Source organism: Herpailurus yagouaroundi, unplaced genomic scaffold (assembly GCF_014898765.1).
Source record: "Herpailurus yagouaroundi ecotype Mexico unplaced genomic scaffold, PumYag 216, whole genome shotgun sequence".
Taxonomy (NCBI): domain Eukaryota; kingdom Metazoa; phylum Chordata; class Mammalia; order Carnivora; family Felidae; genus Herpailurus; species Herpailurus yagouaroundi.
The window spans coordinates 2,768,148-2,776,613 of NW_024412447.1; the positions used below are offsets into that span (position 1 = coordinate 2,768,148).

Here is an 8,466-nt window from a genome sequence, read left to right on the forward strand (position 1 = left end):
TCTTTTTATCATACTGTGTCTGTGTGATAACCTATAGAAGGTATTTACTTAAACTAGTTCTTAGAATGTACTAAAGGAAATGTCTTTTTATCATACTGTGTCTGTGTGATAACCTATAGAAGGTATTTACTTAAACTAGTTCTATTACCCATGAGAGAACTAGAAAAACCAAGCCAGAAAGGAGGAGGGAAGAGAACTTAAAAGATTCACTCCTGTTTTACAGAGAAGTGTATGGATAGAATGAACAGTAGTGGGAAGAGTGAGTGTACTCCTGTTGTTTGTGGTGTTACTGACAGAGTCCTACTTGTTTTCTCTTTCCTTTTTTTTTTTCAGAGTTTATTTTGAGAGAGAGGGAGAGCAAGTAGGGGAGGGGCAGAGACCCACGCTGTCAGCGCAGAGCCTGACACGCGGGGCTCGAACTCACGAAGAGTGAGATCACAACTGGGGCCGAAACTGAGTTGGACGCTTAACCAACTGAGCCATCCAGGCACCCTCTGCTTATTTTCAAATAGCTTGGTTGGCATATAAGTAACATCGTGAGTTTCAAGATATCGTGTGTTACGTTGAGTATGGAGTTACATATGTGCATGGCTGAGAAATAAAAATGAAAGCTGCGGTGGCTGAAGTCAGAGCTGGAATACCAGCATTCATTGAATTCCTGAGGAGTAATACTGGAGAGTCTGTGATGTTATATCTCTCAACAGACTTAGGTGAGAACGTTTTTTTCCTGAAAGAATTAATTGCTTACCTTATTGTTTCTCTGTAAGAACATAGACAACTATTCAGAAGGTCATAGCTAAATATTACTAAAATTCATTTCTCCATGCAACATCCTTACTGTACCGTTGATCATCCCTGTTGAATTTTCATTGGTTTGGAAATGATACGGCTGATGTTTGGAATTGTGCTGTTACAGTGTTCTACCAAAATAGCTCTGCTTCGGGGCGCCTGGGTGGCGCAGTTGGTTAAGCGTCCAACTTCAGCCAGGTCACGATCTCGCGCTCCGTGAGTTCGAGCCCCGCGTCGGGCTCTGGGCTGATGGCTCGGAGCCTGGAGCCTGTTTCCGATTCTGTGTCTCCCTCTCTCTCTGCCCCTCCCCCGTTCATGCTCTGTCTCTCTCTGTCCCAAAAATAAATAAACGTTGAAAAAAAAAATTAAAAAAAAAACAAAAAAACAAAATAGCTCTGCTTCATGTACCAGCGAATGAATCATTCATTTAAGAGTCTAACAAGATTTGACTAATGTGAACTCTAGTCTGCATATTGGATCTGTTCCCGACTGTCAGGCCACGGTACTGACCCTCGAACTACGTGAATCTTTTCGGTTGATGTTAAATGACCCTTGAACTACGTGGACCTTTTCAGTTGATGTTAAATGTAGATCTTTTGATAAGGCCGTGTTTTCACTTGAATAATTCAGGGGCAAATTTTGGATTGGTTTTAATCTGTGCCCTATATTAGTGCAAGTCCTCTGTTTAGCCTGAGTTTTGTCTTGAAATGTTGATGATTATTTGACTTTAGTTATTCAGGGGTTAGGAGAAATGTGGCAGAAATTTAGTCTTTATTTGAATAATGGATATTTGGAAGGCCAAATTGAGGATAAATTTAACTTGTACTTTTTTAAAATTAAAAATAAAATTGAATTTTAACTACCTGAAATTTGGGCAGTTAATTTGTCTTTCAGATTTTTTACACCCAAGTTTTCCTAGCCACATTCTTAGTTTAGCCAGAGGGAATGTAGATTGGCTGGAATGTAGCACTGTAGAGGGAATTAATTTGTGTCACTGTTCAGATAGTCAAATATAAGTGATCTTAATATATTCATTATTTGGGGGGCACCTGGGTGTCTCAATCGGTTGAGTGACTGACTTCAGCTCAGGTCATGATCTCCCCGTTGGTGAGTTTGAGCCTGGCATCGGACTATCTGCTGTCACTGCGGAGCCTGGTTTAGATTCTCTGTCCCCCACACCCCCTCTCTGCACCTCCCCTGCTTGTACACGCTCTCTCAAAAATAAACATTGAAAAAAATATATAAATGTGTGTGTGTGTATATACACACACACATATACAGAATCATCCATACTATTTCCTTCCCCATTTGTGTAGATAATTCACTTAATTTCATTACTTATTTTTCTTGCTTCCATCTGGGTACTGACATTTATAGAAGTAATATGTGGGAGACTTTATTCGTGAAAAAGAAACGATGTTGGTTTACTACTTATGCTTATCTGAACAGTGTAAAGTGTTACACATTAATATTTTAAACATACAAGTAATTCATAGGAAATACTTTGCAGCTCAGGTAAAATAAGCTGAGAAATTAAGGAGCTTTTGTTTTAAACTTGATTCATTTATTTGTACCGAAGTAGCACATTCAGTGACACCCCATTTATCTGGTCATTTTCCAGAATAAGATGGAATTTTCCAGGTAACTGATCATAAATTAGTTTTCCAGATAACTGAATCTTACACCTTCAAGGACTAAAATCCTCTAAATCTAACTGATTTTGATGGAAATCTTTATAAAATAAGTTATACAGTTTCTACCTTCTTCTGCACATTTTCTTAATCAGAGGGTACTCAGTGTAATTTAATCTCTTTTTCTGATGACTCAGGACCACTACCTTGACATGAAATAGCTGAGCGTTACGCCTCCTTTTGAGTTTTTTTCCTCCTTGGGTTGGTAAAAAGCTGTTGTTTCCCTGGCTGTTGTATGTGTCTCTGATAAATCCTCCTGCACCCTTTATGATTTTGCTTTCTGTTCTCCGTGGCTTGTGAAACCCAAGTTGTTAGGAATTCCCGCTGATGGAAAATCAGAACCCAGGAGGTTCAGAGTGAGGCCCAGGGAGGCATCATGTTGCTGTAGCGCCCTTCTCCTCCTCCCGCATCAGGCGTCCACGTTGCCCCAGATTGGTCTGGATAAGGCTCTGTTCTGAAAGCTTGGTGGCTGAGAGGCCACTGACTCACGGTATGTGATGTCCTAGCCGGTACCTTCACCGTTCCCCCACAGGTGAGTAAACAGAACCTTAAGAGAGCATTCGGGGGGGGCGCCTGGGTGGCGCAGTCGGTTAAGCGTCCGACTTCAGCCAGGTCACGATCTCCCGGTCCGTGAGTTCGAGCCCCGCGTCGGGCTCTGGGCTGATGGCTCAGAGCCTGGAGCCTGCTTCCCATTCTGTGTCTCCCTCTCTCTCTGCCCCTCCCCCGTTCATGCTGTCTCTCTCTGTCCCAAAAATAAATAAACGTTGAAAAAAAAAATTAAAAAAAAAAAAAAAAAAAAGAGAGCATTCGGGGAATCACCCTGGTTTAACAGACTAGGTCATGGCAGTGTTGAGGGTTTGAGACTCAAGTCTCCTGTCTCCAAGCCTGGTGCTTTTCCACTGTGGCTGAGGTGCTAACTGCAGGTGCTGATCAAGAGCGCTGTCGTCTGTCTCGGTGGATAAAAGACTGTTGTTTCTCCACGGGTCTCTTGTTGTTCACCCTCCTACCTAGACTGGAAAGCCAGAGAATGGTCCTGAAGTTCTCCACAGTCTCCGTTCAGTTTTGCCTGGTTTACAACCTAAGGAGTTCTTCTACAAGCCTCCCTCTACATCTCTGTTACATGGTCCCGGTTTAATCCCTTGTCGTCTCTTGCCATTTTTCCTTCTTTGTTCTGTCTGCTCCCTGCCTCTGGAGTCGTCCTCAAAGGCACCACCCCCTTGGCAAATGTAAGCACTCAGGAAATGGAGAAAATATGGGGCTGAAGAGGGAGACAGAGACGGGGAGACTGTAACAAACACGGGCTCCCGAGGCCTAGAGAATGCATAGCATTTGGTAGAAAAATAAAAACACCCAAATACAGGTGGAAAATAGTCGAATTATGCACGTAGAAGGGTGAAAGGAAAAGCTTCTGGTGTTACAGCCAGCCCAAACCGTGTGACAAAGATAGAGGATGACACAGTGAAAATCCTGAATGTGTATGGTATATAACAGCCAATGCTCTCTTATCACCTCCTTGAAGATTAATGTTGGTGCTGATCAGACTCTGATGAGAATTCCATTTCCAAGTACAGACAGGGCTGAAGGCTGTGAAGTCTACTGCGCAAACTGAAAGTTGAATAAGAAGACCCACTTGTGGAGATTTACAGGAGCAGAGTTAGTGTGACTTGAAAAGGAGAGGTTAAGGGAGAGCTTGCGTGTGACTTCAGCATACAAGTGGTATTGTTCCGAAGGTGGTGTCAGAATAAATTCTGTATGTTCTCCAGGCAGCAAGGGGTCACATTTTAAGTGCTTTTGTTTTTATCAGTGTAGTGCCTGTACTCTATAAGGGAAGCCAGTCGGCACCGTGAGGTTAGGATGAAACATAGCAGTGCCAGGTCATCTGCTTATCCCGGAATGTGGAAGCTCACGTGCTGGGAGGTCTTTGGTATTCCTTCATTGATAGTTTCTTTCTCCCTTTCTGTCCTTTTGTCTTTTTGTTTTATTTTTTAATTTTTTTTCTGATAACCACATTTTTATTTAATATACGTTGTTTACATTTTCCCATTTCACGCCATATTCTTTGACAACAGTTTTCCTTTTGTCTTTTGAAAGTAGGCTTCATGCCCAGCGTGGAGCCTGACACATAGCCCCACACGGGGCTTGAAGTCCAGATCCTGAGCTCGAACCGGAGCTGAGACCCAGAGTCCGCTGTGCTTAACCTTCTGGGCCTCTTAGGCGCCCCTCCCTGTTTGTCTTTTATGTTTTCAGAGCTCAGAGCTCTTGCTAGTTTCTTGTTGGGCTTGCTGGGCCGGTCCTCCTCTTATAACCTGGTTTTCTCTCCTGTTGTCTGTCTCTTTGGCTTCCCCTGTTGGGTGTTTCACAGTGTTTCTTTCTTAGCTCTTGGAGGATATTTTCTTCCTCTTTCTTCATTGCCGCCTCTTGCATCTCTTTTTTAATGGAGGCAAAATCGGGATATAAGTTTCAAGTTTGATTGTAAAGCAACATCGGTATGCACTACAAAGTGATCACTCTGAAAAGTCTGGTTTTTTTTTTTAAATTTTTTTTTTCAACGTTTTTATTTATTTTTGGGACAGAGAGAGACAGAGCATGAACGGGGGAGGGGCAGAGAGAGAGGGAGACACAGAATGGGAAACAGGCTCCAGGCTCTGAGCCGTCAGCCCAGAGCCCGACGCGGGGCTCGAACCCACGGACCGCGAGATCGTGACCTGGCTGAAGTCGGACGCTTAACCGACTGCGCCACCCAGGCGCCCCTGAAAAGTCTGGTTTTTATCTGTCACCATACACTTGACCGCCTTCACCCATTTCGTCCCCCTACCCACCCTTACCCTCTAGGAACAGTCAATCTCTTCTCCATACCTGTAAATTTGTTTTTCTATTGCTTTGCTTTGTTTTTTTTTGAGCCTACATGTATGAGTGAAATCATATGGTATTTTCTCCATCTGACTGACTTTGTTCAGTGTGATACCCTCAAGGCCCATCCACGTTGTGGCACGTCTCCTCATAGTACTGCTGGCCACTTGTGGTTGAGAACTCCCCCCTAAGTGATACTTGGTTACTGTGACCCTTAATGAGGATAAGATCTTCTAATGGGTCATTTTCTACATTCCGAATACTTAGTGTTGAGAAATTATTTCATGTAAAATAATTGAAATGTTTTAAACCGTGTAAAAGAATAGGCAGGTATCACTAAGCAAGCCCGTCGTTTTCGTAGAAGGGGCAGTGATAGATATTTTCCCCAAACCACTGTTCTTTTTTTTTTTTTTTTTCCAACGTTTATTTATTTTTGGGACAGAGAGAGACAGAGCATGAACGGGCGAGGGGCAGAGAGAGAGGGAGACACAGAATCGGAAACAGGCTCCAGGCTCTGAGCCATCAGCCCAGAGCCCGACGCAGGGCTCGAACTCACGGAGCACGAGATCGTGACCTGGCTGAAGTCGGACGCTTAACTGACTGCGCCACCCAGGCGCCCCCCAAACCACTGTTCTAACAGATGCTCAGGGTCTTGTAAAGTGACAAAAATGCATTTAGCCTTATTGTTTAATAAAATGGACCAATTTATTTCAGAACTGTCGAAGCTAATAAAATTAAAAAGTTTGGACATTAATTTTCATTAGTATGATTATGTTAAGTGGGGAAGTTATTATATTGCGTTAAAACTGTGGTGGGCTAGAAGGAGTCCCCTTGTTTATTTGTTGGTTTAATTTAATAGTAAAATGTACATTATTATAATTATATACAGGGTTGAAAGGTGCATTTATAAACTGAAGACTCTCCTTGTTAATTTTAACAACATTTGATTCCCTGATATTCTGTGGCTACTGTGTGGGAAGAAAGCTGGCCTGAGAACCAAGAGGATTGTTTCCAGGTTGAGTTGTACTACACACGTAGCTGTTTAATATTCCCTTATTACATGACAAAATATGTCTATAGAAGTCTTTCGTTTTGAAGTAATCCACATATAATTAACTAATGGAAATGATCTCTGTGTGTGTGTGTGTGTATGTATGATGATGGGGAGAGCTCAGACCTTCTCAAACTGTATAAAATGAAAAATGAAAGTCTTCCCTCCCACCCCCCAGTGAAAACAAAACAGAGTAACAGCAAACAGAAGTCTACAGTGACAGAGCTCATCGTTGCTGACATTTCCTGTATGTCTTTGCAGAAAGTTTTCACGCCTGTGTCAGTACATACACATAAATCACAACACATGTCCTGTTTAGCACCTTACTTTTTCCCCCTTATGCTTGGAAATGACTTTCTGTAAACATATTGGTGAACTGTTTTCTTCCTTTTTATTTATTTAAACTCAAGTTAGTTAATATACAGTGTAGTCTTGGCTTCAGGAATAGAACCCAGTGACTCCTCTCCTTCATATGACGCCCAGTGCTCATCCCAGCACTGGGATCCCTCTTGCCCATTTAGCCCCTTCCAACCGGTGCCCCTCCGGCAACCCTCAGTTTGTTCTCTGTATTGAAGAGTCTCTTACGTTTGCCTTCTTCTCTGTATTTATCTTATTTTTCCTTCCTTTTCCCTGTGTTCCTCTGTTTTGTTTCTTCAATTGCACATACGAATGAAATCAGATATTTGTCTTTCCCTGACTTCGCTAAGCCTAATACCTTATAGTTCCATCCATGTTGTTGCAAATGGTTAAGATTTTTTTTTTTTTTTTTTTGATCACCGAGTGGTATTGCTTTGTATATGTATACCACATCTTCTTTATCCATTTGTCAGTTGATGGAATTTAGGCTCTTCCCCTAATTTGGCTGTTGTTGATAGTGCTATGTGCCCCTTCAAATCAGCATTTGTATCCTTTCAATAGATACTAGTGCGTTTGCTGGGTTGTAGGGTAGTTCTATTTTTAATTTTCTGAAGAACCGCCATACTCTATTCCAGATTCGCTGAACCGGTGAACATACTTATTTCTAACTAATATCTGACAGCTATAATTTATACAATTTTTAAAAGTTTTTATTATTTAGAGATAGAGCAAGTGCGGGGGAGGGGGGTGGGGCAGGGAGAGAGGGAATCCCAAGCACTAACCGTGCAGATCCTGACTCAGGGCTCAATCTCACGAACCATGATATCATGACCTGAGCTGAAATCAAGAGTCAGATGCTTAACTTGACTGAGCCACCCAGGCACCCCTAATTCACAAATTAATAAGAAATTTAATTTTTAGTTCTTCATTTCTTAATTCTTAGTGTTCCCCCTGCATGTTTGGGTTATGTTAGCAGAATGATTTTTAAAAATCTGTGCAAAGAAAATGTCCGAAAGTAATAAGTAAAGCGAATGTTAACAATGCATATATTGAGTGGTGAACTTGAAGCGAGTTTTCTCCTTTCTTTATGCTTTAAGATATATTTCATATTTTTAAGAATTGACATTGTATTGTGGAAATCCATTTTAATAAAAAGTACTGTGCTATTATGAAGTAATTATCAATCAGCTGTTTAGTTGAGTTATAAAACCATATTCTTGATTGACTATTAAATCACACCTCATGAAAAATATTGTTTTTTTCCCAGTCTCTTTATTTTTTAATTGAAATATAATTTATGTATAATAAAACAGAGATTTTTACAATACCCTTTGATGAGTGTTTTTACCCACTGTACTTAAGATACAAAACATTCCAATAATCCATAAAAGTCCCTCAAATCCTTTTTAAATAAACGCCTCCCATCCACCCAGGCCACTGCTAACCTGATACTGATGATATGCACTCATTTTTGTTTTGTTTTGAGCATCATAGGGATGGGACTGCGCTCTGGGTACTCTTTTCTGTCTCTTTCATTCAACGGCATATCAGTATTTATGTGTCTTCGTCACTACTTTAAAAACGCTTTCTATTCATCTTCATGTTTAAATAACCGGACCAGTGGTGTGGCCAGGAGGTGCCAGAACCGGAGCGTGGTCTGAGGTCTCTGTGAGCCGGACGCTCTTTTGCTGACTCTGTACCTGTTGCCTTCCTAGCGCTTCTGATAGG

General features: G+C 41.6%; 1 long non-coding RNA gene across 1 annotated transcript in view; it reads left to right on the top strand.

The window, feature by feature from the left end:
* Positions 1 to 918, top strand: part of LOC121017846 (uncharacterized) — a 1,040-nt gene extending 122 nt beyond the window's left edge. Inside the window, exons 2-3 of the long non-coding RNA XR_005784919.1 lie at positions 41 to 67; positions 140 to 918. This is a non-coding gene — a long non-coding RNA (uncharacterized LOC121017846). The remainder of the gene's footprint in view (positions 1 to 40; positions 68 to 139) is intronic.
* The last annotated feature ends 7,548 nt before the right edge of the window (positions 919 to 8,466 follow it).